The following is an 11,861-nucleotide window of genomic DNA, read 5'->3' on the forward strand; positions in this document are numbered from 1 at the left end:
TCACTGCTGAGAAACACTGGTTCAGACTCTTGGTCTTGGTCTAATGCACAAACACTCAGCAAGCCTTTATCCCAACTCCTCCTGTGATTTACATGAGAAAATCAAAGGGAGAAATAATTATTAACTATTTCTTGATTGTATGATCTAAAGTCCCGTGGACATGAGCTGGTTTGAATTGGTTGGTTTAAATTTTGAGAAGATGCCAGAAATAGTCTGTTAGTTAAAACTGTACTTTTCTCATATTTGTCAGCCTAGCTACTAAACTCATAAGCTACTCATAATGCATTATGAAGGCATTAGGCAGGGACACCGCTTCAATGCAAAGCAAGGCACAACTTAAAGAATGGAAGAACAATCCAGTGGGAGATGAGTAGCAACTATTTTTCACCCTCAGATAACTTGACAGTAAATCTTTCTGCTGAAGAAAAAATGCCTCAGAAAAGGTCTTCCTGCTGATTTCGTTGGAAAGACAGGCAAGCTCAATTCTTTAATTAATCTCTATTCTGTCAACCAAAGAAAGATGTTTAGCAGGCCAGCTAAGTAACTGCAATAATTATAGATTCACTTTCAAATCAATTTCCCTGATAGGCAAGAGCAGCAGCCACGTCATTCCAGCAAATATCCCGTTGCTATGGAGATTTTTGTCATCACAGCAGGGCAGCCTGTGAGCCTTGCTTGGCAAGAAGCTGTCAGGTAAGGTGCTGGCCTAAGTGAATTTGAACAGAAAATAATATAATTAAACAATGATGATGCAAGGAGGGAAAGATAGCTTCTTAACTGGATTTATCTTCTGCAAGAGGTCTTGCCCAGAGAGCCAGTTTTTCTAGGAAACGATGAATGGCAAAAAAAACTACCCATGGTCCTTTCAAGACATGATACTCTATACACAAATGTGAAAATATATTACTTTACTGCAGTTTACCACATTGAGCAGCATGGTGGTCTAATGGTGAAGACACCTGCCTCCCACTCAGAAGATTTGATCCTAGCTAGCAGCAGATGTTTCTCTTCTAGGGTGCAAAGAAAAATATATATGTTGCAAACTGCAGGTGGCATCAGGAAGGGTATCCGGCTAGTAAATGCTCAGCTCCATTCAGTTACCCCAACTCTACCCCAAATTAAGGGATTATGGGGCCCTAAAAAGGGAGTCTACTGCAGTTTACCACATTGAGCCTGGGTGATTGTGTAGCCCTCACAACTCCCTTTTTTCTGCTTCAGAGCTTGTATTAAGAGTGGATACTGGGCAAACTCTGGCTTAAATCTTAAATATGGTTATGATGGGTAGCCATAAATAAACTACTCAGGTCCATTTGTGATACATTTATAATAATACTTCCTCTGTTCCTTTCAAAATTATTGGAATTATTGGAGCCTTACAATACAATAGAAAGTTACTTTCCAGCAAAAACTTTCTGATTAGCTTGGGAAAGATTCTTATATAGACAACTAGGTGAGGTGGTAGTCAGCAAATATCTTCAGTGTTCAAAAGTTTGTGCATGAATCTTGCATGAGCACATGTCATGCAATGTATTTTTAAGATAAAGTTGATAATTTCATGTACTACTGTACATCAGGGTAAAGGCCTGTGTAATTGCTCATATACTCAGAATTTTAGCACCATATATATTCAATTGACATTTCTCTTGTAGTATTCTAGGATATATAATACATAATAATGTTTGATAAAAAGTTTTATTAGCATAGTTTTCTGTAATCTAGTGCTCTTCAGTTGATGGTTGAGCATACCTGGTGCACATAATGCTGGAGAATTCTACATTGGAAAATATAATGTCCAGCACGCTTCAATACCCTGTTAAGATCTGAAATTAAAGTTCTGTATTAATATTCTCATACTTTTCATACCGTAAGTCACTATGTGAGAAAAAATGATACAATTTAATTAAATTTAGGCACTGGCCAGCTTCCAACTGACTCTGGGCATTGTACAGTAAAATCAAACGAAGTAGAAAAACACAATATGATAAAACTATTAAAAACAAAGAAATAATATGCAAAAAGAAATTAGAACAAATGGGAAGTCTGGGTTAACAGTATCCATATCCTCAAACATACAGGGCCTCCAATCACCGTAACATGAAGAATTGATACACTATTAGTTGTTCAGCCTGCATCTAGTTACCAAAGCATTATGTACCCAATTTTGTCCCATCAGCCTCACCAACTGTAGATCACAGATGTCTTCAACTTAATTTCATTTAATTTTGCTACTGGTTCTACTGCTCACAGACTGCACCTTTATCCAGTCTTTGTTCAACCCCCCAAAAATCAAGAGCTGAATGCAAAGGATGCAAGCCAGCCGGTTGCTGTTAACATCCCAGAATTTCCAGTTTAGATAACAAGAGATTTTTCACTTGACTTTATAAATCATAAAAAAACATGTTTATAGCATTTTGCTATCTTCCCCAATATTCATTTATTCACTGTTATTTGATGCATTTTTATGGTGCTTACTCCCTGATAAGTTGCAACAGTAGGAGAGGGGAATATTGTGGGGTACTTCAAGGGAAATATTGATGGCAAAACAACTGGCAAATAGAAGTGTCTTTCTCTCTACCTAGGGCCAACCTGTTTACTAATAGCTAAAAGCCCCTTTCAGGCAAAGCAGCATTCCTTGACTTTTCCACAAACTGGGTAATCAAAACAGAGCAAGGAGGTAGGGTGCCTGGCAAGTACTTTGACCAATAAGAAAATACATCTTTCCTACCCTGGAATAGACCTGCTCTCATGTGACTTGCATGCATTGCTAAGGCAATGGGGAGCAAAAAAAAGTGCTGGGTTGTGCAAGGGCGACAATAAGAAGAATTTATGGACTTTATAAATGATGATCAGTGGTCTGTAGCCGATACCACATTATGGCCAGAGGTAAGTCTTGCAACATAGTACAGTGTTCATGCATGTAGTGCGACTTAACTGTCTAGGCTGCCTCATCTATGATGACTGACAGGGCTTTTTTTCTCATAGAACACTCAGAACGGCGTTCCGGCACCTTTTTTTGCAAAAGAAGAAGAAGAAGAAGCTCCCTCTTTTGGCTTTCCTAACCCTATTGCAGGGCTAGGCAATCTTGACTCTTTTTTATGACTCGTGGACTTCAACTCCCAGAAATCCTGAGCCAGCCATGCTGAGGGGAAAGGGAGAGGTTTCCAAGCTGAGCCATGCTTGCTCAGGAATTATGGGAATTGAAGTCCTTGAGTCATAAAAGAGCCAAGGTTGCCTACCACTGCACTAGAGGAGGACATTAAAATTATTTACAGGGTTACTTCTTTAGGAACTAAACTTTTAGAATCTAAAGCAGCTAATTCAAAAAAGCCAACAGGAAAGAACCTCAGATTTTTCATCTGCCTCTGTCTTTTGGAAGGTAAAATTAGATAACAAAATAATCTATTTCCTATGTTAACATCTCTGCAATGATGATTTCATAAAGGTAACAGGAAAGAAATGAGAAACATTTTTCTCAATGTAATATGTCTAATTTAGCTGATGCTAGGAAAAAAATAGTATCTTTTGTACTATTTTGTACTATTGAAAACTATTTTGAATCTAACCATTTATTACAACTAAACCACTTTAAAGTAAACAATTCTTAAGAATGAAATATTCTTAATTTGAAGTTTACTTTTACTGTTTGGACTGTTGTGTGTTTTGAAAAATAGATTATTTAGAATCTAGTTACGGTATGTTGCACTTCAGTCTTTAAATAATTAAACTAGTATATACATAACAATATATGATGTTTTCCATGGTGAGCTTAACATCAATAACAACATTTATTAAAAAGGCTAAAATAATTTCTGGTGGTATTATCTGTACATTAAAATTTTGTTTAGTCACAATCTTTCACTTTTCACATTCTGGACAAGCAGTGGTCATGTATTCTAGCAGAAGATGTTACATATATGCATAAGCGTAGTCAGTAGCATATGCCTTTTTAAAAATATCAAACATGCAAAGAAACAAAAATAAGACCAAAATATCTGTATTACATCCAGAAATGCCAACTTTGCAACCAATATTTCTCATACATAACTATGGCACCCTAAGGATACCTGCATATATGCAAATGCTTCTCTGGGATCAGTAACGCAGCAGGGATTGCTTTTTCCTTCCAGTAACATATACCTAAAACCAGTTTATTGCATTTGGCAATTGTACTAAAAAAAATATCTCATTGTCAACCAATATAATTCATTTAATTTGAAATCAAGTGAAAAATTGATTTAAATTATTTTATTAAAACAAATTTATGGGAATTCTTTTATAAGACGTTGCCTCAAACAAAATGAGTTTGACATGCCTGCTCTAGATAGTTGAATGCTCCAAAATAAATTCTAGACCAGGCCTGTACATGCAGCCTGCCAAGCACCCTTGGACAGAGCACAGACTTTTTTTAAAAAAAATAATAAAACCACCACCACTGCCCTAAAAGTCATGTTGCCTAGTGTCTCCATGGCTTACCATGACCACGAGCTTCAACACTGTAGATGCTCCTCTAGTCACCAAATCATTGATTAGCCCATCAGCATTCCCTTGCAGACCACAAAGATTTTTAATTTATCAGTGTGGGCCTTTCCCTTCTACAAGTTGCACAGACATCTTCTAGATTTTCCTCTTGCCTTTCCGAGTTAACTCCTTGGTCTGTCATTGAGCAAGAATTGACTTTGTATGGAAGCATATTATCATTTGATGTATATTTAACATATGTTCTACCTTTATTTACCAATTATATAATATTTGTATGCAATCCACATGGCGAGGTTTGGGGCAACTTACAATAGAAAAAATATATTTTTAAAATCAGAAGATTAAAACATAAAAGCAGGGCTTTTTTTCTCATTGAACACTCTGAATGGCGTTCCGGCACCTTTTTTTTGCACACACACACACACAAAAAGCTTTTGCACAAGCTATGCTATTCCCTCCCTCCCACAAGCTATGCTACTCGAAAGCCAATAGGAATTGCTGCTGAGCGCGCCAAAAGACCCAGCCAGCAAACATTGCACCGGCAAGTTGTCTGCAGCAAAGGTGAGTTGGCAGGAAGTTTGCATCCCTCCCTGCTGCCCAACTCCACCATCTCAACTAGGTAAGTAAGAGAGGACAAGGAGTGGGAGGTGGGTTCTGTGGAGTCCATGTGCACTCCTTCCTTGTGCTCACCCGTGTCAGCCAGGCTGGTGGCCTACCCAGTGCTGGACCTGCACCACCGTCACCTCACCCTGCACGCCTAAGTGGCCGCCCTACATCGCCTGGCCCGCCATGCCTCTGCCGCCCGCCCTGTGCAGCCCCGCCGTATAGAGCGGGCCCCGCTGCTCCCACTGCACCAGCTGTGCCAGCTCCAGCCCTGGGGGGCAGCCCACCACCAACACCCCTCACGCCTGTGACTGCAGCAGCGCCGCCCCCCTCCCCCGCCTCCTGCGCCTACCAAGATGAGAGTTCTGGCACCTTTTTTTTTTTAGAAAAAAAGCCCTGATGACTGATGATTCACATGAATGCTATTCTACATCTTGTAAATTATTCCTGGAGACCAATGTGGCTCTTTTTATAAATCTTTTACTAACAGTTCACTGGGTGGCTATTGTAGCATGAGAAAGTGCCTCATTAAAATTCTTCAGATATGACTCTCTCAGATCAGTCTACTGGATCCTTTTTGTAAATGTTTGATTTTGTATTGAAGAGAGGCTAGAATCATGTAAGTTAGTTTCTTAAGGATTTTTTTAAAAATATATTGTTCAATTCACGATAGTGTCTAGGCTGAATGGTTCAGTCTAAGTCAGACAGAGAAAGGAGATGAAGTTATCTACAGTTACAAAGAAGACATGATTACAAGTTCTGTCTAGATTTCATGAAGCGGAACTTTTATTTCGCCATCATTCTGAACTATCCATCCATTCCCCGTGGAACAAGACTCTGACAAATAGCAAATATTAAACGTGAATACATATGTGGGCAGGCAACAAATTGGGGTTATTCGACATAGTACACTTCATTTTGTGAAGCATTCATGTTACTCTTCCTCAGCCAGGAATCCTTCAAGTATATATGGGTTACTATAATTCCTAACCATAACCGTAATTGATTTTGCTAACTGGCGAGTTGTAGAAAGAGATTGGAGTAGTAGGCTAATCTAAATTACATTTACTAGTCCGTTAATATTTTTGATCTGGAAAGATTAACACAGTTATTCCAATATCTTCCAAGTACTGTATATAAGTGAAAAGAAAGCAAAAAGTGATAAATATCATTTCTTAAGTGTGAAGAAAATAGTAAGCTTTATCTTTCCTTTTTTAAACATTTCTTAGTTTTGTTGTCTGCATGACACCCTGACCCAGAGATGTGCGATAGTGATTCATAGCTTCTTCTATCACATGCACTAGCTGTCTCATGCTGTATGTATAGCTCTGATGGGGCACAGAGTGAGTGAGCGATTTCTATTTTAGTCTCTTGGCGTTAGTAGCTCTTTGTTCTTCCCTTTCTGAGTTTTTCATAATGAGGCTACCTATTTTACGAGAGAGCAATACAACTTCTATTTTAGTCTCTTGGCATTATGGCACTCAAGCACTCATGGATTTTGAAAATAAATATCAACAACATTGAGCCACTACAGGTAGTCTTAATGACTGCAGTTGGGACCGGCAACTCATCACTAAGTGTTGTGACTTGATTCCCCATTGAGTCTGCTTGTTGGAAGCCAGCTGTGAAATGTGCAGATGGTGCTCACAAGAAGGCGGGATGCTGCACCAGTCGCAAATGCCAGCTGATTGTGAAGTGCTTGAATCTCTCTCGTGGGACTTCAGGGATGCTGCACCAGTTGTAAATTTTAGGACTGGCTGTAAAGATACTTTTTCAGCACCGTCGTGACTACAGATGGTCACCAAACAAAGCCCTCATTAAGCAAGGACCACCTGGATTAAGATGCAGAGTCATGTTCCTTTTCCTCTGCATTTCTTATATGTCCTGCAATCACAGTATTTTAAAAATCCTCATATATTAATTGAATTTATCCATGATTTCCCCTTTTGAAATGATTTCTGAATTTTCCCTTACCAAAACCACTATACGCTGTGAGTTTACATGATAGAGTTTAGTTGACAGGATAAGAATGTGAGAAAGTGATCTGAAGGGAGTGATGCTGTCAACATCCAGCTTGAGAATCCAAATAAAACTGTAGGTTCATTCCGTTTCCAAAAATCTTACTGTTAGTAATACGGCTGTTAAGTGAATCTAGCTTCCCCATTGACTTTGCTTGTCAGTAGGTTGCAAAAGATGATAACGTGACCCTGTAACTGTCATAAATATGAACCAGTTAGGCTAATCTTTTCAGGTTGAGACATAATATGAGGCCACGATCTGAATAAGTAACCTCTGAAGAAGTCAAGTGGTAAACCAAATTAAGAGTGGTGTTTATGCTGTAGCCAGAACTGTAATGTTTGGCCCAGGACTAGACATCAGCAAGATCCAATCGCTTTACATTTTACTGTATTAGTTGAAACACAGCTCATAACTGAAGGCCATATTTCCTGATGTAATTTCTGATAACTACTTTTTCTCTTAATGTAGTTTAAATCAATGCAATGTAACTGAAAGATACAATGCTTTATTAAAATTTAAGTATACTACATTGGCTTCTCCTACCCCTAAACATTTAAAAGAGGTGTTAAAACATACATCCTACCGAGAGGAAACACAATGAATAGATTTATTTGAGGCAATCTAGAGTTCTCTCCAGAAATGTCTTCTGATCTCATTTTTAGTTCTAAAGTATTTATGATTCATTCTGCCGTTTAATGGTTTGTTCTGGAGATTGCCTTGTGCCTGTAATTAAAATAGAAATGCAACAGAACCTTAGATCACCAACAATCTTGTTCCCTAAAATCAGATACTAGCATCTGGTCTTAGGCCATGTGGATATGAACACAGTATTTTACTTCAATTTGATTTATCCCAAGAAGGATCTATCTTTTAGGGCTCAAGCTAGCATAATCATTATATAAAGCATCTGTCACAAATAGAAAGCAGATAATTTTCTGGAACTTTTCCAAAGAGGCTTCTTTCCACATATTTTGTGTGTGTGTTTGTGTGTGCATGCACACAACTAGTTTTGCCTGATTTGTATTCTGTGATTGCATGAGCTGTATGTTGTGTGAGTTGTATGTAAGAAGGTCAAAATGACTTAGTTTAGTAACATTGACACATCAGCGTTAACTAGCAGATGTAAGAAAAACATTTCAACGCATATGTGGGTTTCAAAATAAAAAAAATATGTTACACAGTACTTGTTTGCTTTATTTCAGCATATTATTTTCTCCTTTCTTTCTTCCTGTCAAAGGCTCACCAGAAATGCAAAGGAAAAATGGCCAGCTGAGTGTGCTCACTTTGCTTTTTTCTTCACTGGCCATTATTCAACCTGAAAACGTAACACGTTGCTTTTCTGCCTTCTCTGCATGTTTAGAAATGCATAGTTTATATGCTCACCTTAAATCGGAAATAATACCATGAGAAAAGCAACTGATCAAACTGAATAGAAAAACACTCACCAGAGACTTACGAACTTTAAATCAAAAAAGAAATTTGTTAACCATAAATCCATGATCCTTATTAAGGAATTGACCTATAGCATGTGATGGGTTGCACCCAAACTTCAGAATTGCGCTGGCAGCCTTTGTCTTTCCCTCTCCATGTGAAACTCCTGCTGCTTCTTTTGCCTCTGGTGGCCCCATGCATCATCTGGGCACTGATGGAATGGGATGCTTGTCTTCATTTAAGCTTACTCTTTGGGAAACTTGTGAAGGAGATTTCACCTACAATCTAAAGGTGTGAGGGTGTTTTAGAATAGCATAGTTTGGAAAGCTGGTTAAAAGCATTAGAGATGGTATGAAATACTGATGATCAAAGGATTTCCAAGCAATCTGCTCTCAACCATCAAATCCTTGGAGCATAGCATAGAGACATTTAATACTAATGTCACTAAGCCTTAATTAGGAAGAAATGGAAAGCATTGGGGGTTTTTTAGCCAAATCTCTACCTAGATCAGTGATCCATTTTTATTCCCTGTTAAGAGTTTTGTCTCTTTGATTCTTGACGTTATTTGTTCCCAGTTTTTCATATTCCAAATACATGCTTAACAATTCCTAATCCTATGCAGAACCCAATACAGTGGTACCTTGGCACTCATTGTTAACAGGTTCTGGGAGGGGTGAGGAGTACCAAAAATGATTTGGTACTCAAATTTTTCCCCTAAGGAATAATTAGTGAGTCACAAGGCAGCTGGCACTCACAAGTTCTGGTTTGTGCATTGAATACCAAGCAAACTGTGTGTGCCGGGACGAAATTTTTGTGTCAAAACGTGTTGAGTACCAAATTCGATGCATTTCAAAGTAGTTGAATACCAAGGTACCACTGTATTTCCAGTATGTCTGAAACATGAAATCAAAGGGCTTGTGCAATAGATGCGGAATAGTCTGCAGAATCAAGTTTGTAACATTCTCTTTTCTTTCCTCCTAAAGGCTCTGGGCAGATTCACATTTTCTGTTTTGCCCCTTCACATACCATTTCTGAGTGTAGAAATGGATGATATCTTCCTCCTCCTCCCACTTGCAGAATCATTGTAAATGCACCCTGCCTCCATGTTGTTCAGCTTCAGTTCACAATGGCTCTTTTCTGACTGGAACTGCCTTAAGCCCTCTGGAGCAACTGGTTTCAGGCACTTCTGAGCAACCCATTCTGAGCAACCCAGCTCTGCGTGACTGTAACCAACACCATTTACAACCCATGCAGCTGCATTCTGTACCAACTGGAGCTTCCAAACGCTCTTCAAGGAGAGCGCATTGGAGTAATCCAGATAGGAGGTCACAAGAGCATGAGTGATAGTGAGCAAAGACTCCCAGTTCAGGAAAGGGTGCAATTGCTTCCACAGCCTAAAGGTGTGCAAAAGCCCCCTTAGCCACAACTACCATTTGCTCTTCCAGCAGGATCCATAACTCCAAGAGGACCCCCAGATTGCACACAGTGTCTCTCTGAGGCAGTGCCACCCCATCTAGGACTCTGACACCAGCAAGCCTAAGCACCCAAAGCCATTCAGTCTTGCTTGGGTTAAATCAAGGCCCATTGCATGTGTGTATCATTCTGAGAGGTATAATTCAAAATACATTCAAGAAGCACATCACAAAGTGTGTCAAGTAATTGGTTGCTAGGTGATTACCAATGATTTGTTTCTGGCCTTGACACAAATGGCTACAGGAGGACAAAACATGATAATGTCAAGTAGCTCAAAATTATACTTTAAAAGAATGGCATGAAGTTTGATGTCGCAAAAAGTTTCAATTTTTCAAGTAAAGCAACCAGCATACACTGTGAATTCTGAAAGTTTCCTAAACAGTTAACAACAAGCATAGCATGAAGATAGAACAGGGGTCCCCAACCCCCAGCCTTTCAGAACCGGGCCGCAGAAAGTGACAGGCAAGCATGCAACTATCCCCACTCACACAAACAGCAGGTGAGTGAGTGTGCATGAGCTCTATTTGCACAAGTGGCATGTGTGCAAGCCCCCCTCACGCAAATGGAGCTGTGTGCACACACACAATCACATACACACACGCACACACGCTTGCCCCCCGTGCATGGGTGGAACCATTCCCCAAGCCGTAGAAGAAGACATGTAGCAGATACAACCAGGGGCCTGATTAATCCTCACCTTCTGGTAAAACCTAAACCTTGCTAAAGTGAAAAATTGTGCATAAAACAAACCTATTATGAAAGAGGAGCTTCATTGTTCGTCTTGTGGCAAACATTTCCATAGTTTTGGTGTGTCTATGGCAAAGACTGCTTACTCTCAATACTTTAGAAAAATGTTTTGATTACATGATGATATCAAAGTATATTTTAAACTTCAGAAGGATAATGGACTTCATCTGCTTCCTGATATCTTCAAAAATTAATATAAGAACCCCCATTTCCCCCCCCAATTCTTAAATTCACAATTATGAGCATTGATGTCAAACTCCACATAGTTGGCAAGATGAAGAGAAACAAAACTATTCAGATTTCAGCAAGGTATCTTTAATGCTAGTCTCATATAAAAACAAACTTTGAATTTATAACTGGAATTTCCCATCCTCCTTTATTGTGGGTGTTATGTACTGGACTTTTGGTACATCACCACGTGCGTTGCTGGAGAACTAACGGTTCTCCAGCAACCCAGACAGGACATCTCTGGTCCTGCAATTGGTCAGTTTTGGGTGGTAAGCATGGGTTCAATCTGATTGGTTGCTACCAGAGGGTCTGGCTATATATTGTGGCAAGGTGCACCCAAGTTCTCAGTACAGTTTCAGCTTAATAAAAGAATGGGTTTCTCTGTACTCAGCTGTGCATCTTCATTCCTGCTCATCAGAGCCCACGACATATTAGTGGCGACGAAGGTGGGATCCTGCTTCACCGCCTAAAGGGCTGAAGTCACGAGGAGTCGGCATTACTCACTGGCGGGAAGAGGCATCTTCCCCCCCTCCCTAGGCTGGCTAGTAAAGCTACACCAGCGGCCGCGTGCTCAGAGGATGCATTCCCTGAGCCTAAGAAGCAGGATCCAACAAAGCAGGAATTGAGGAAAAGATGCCGAAGGTCAGCAAACTCAGAGAGTTCAACATTAAACATCCAGAAGATTGGCTGTCTTACCTTTCGCAAGTGGAGAACTATCTATGAGCAAACCACATTGCAGAGGAAGGCCTAAAAGCTGCAACGTTGCTGTGTGTGTGTGGGCCAGCGACTTTCGATCTAGCGGAAAATCTTTTCGCGCCAACGCCCATTGAAGCAGTATCGTTTGCTGGCCTTAAGAAGAAGCTGACAGGGCATTTTCAGCC

The sequence above is a fragment of the Vipera berus genome, assembly GCF_964194415.1.
Source record: "Vipera berus genome assembly, chromosome: 2".
Classification (NCBI taxonomy): domain Eukaryota; kingdom Metazoa; phylum Chordata; class Lepidosauria; order Squamata; family Viperidae; genus Vipera; species Vipera berus.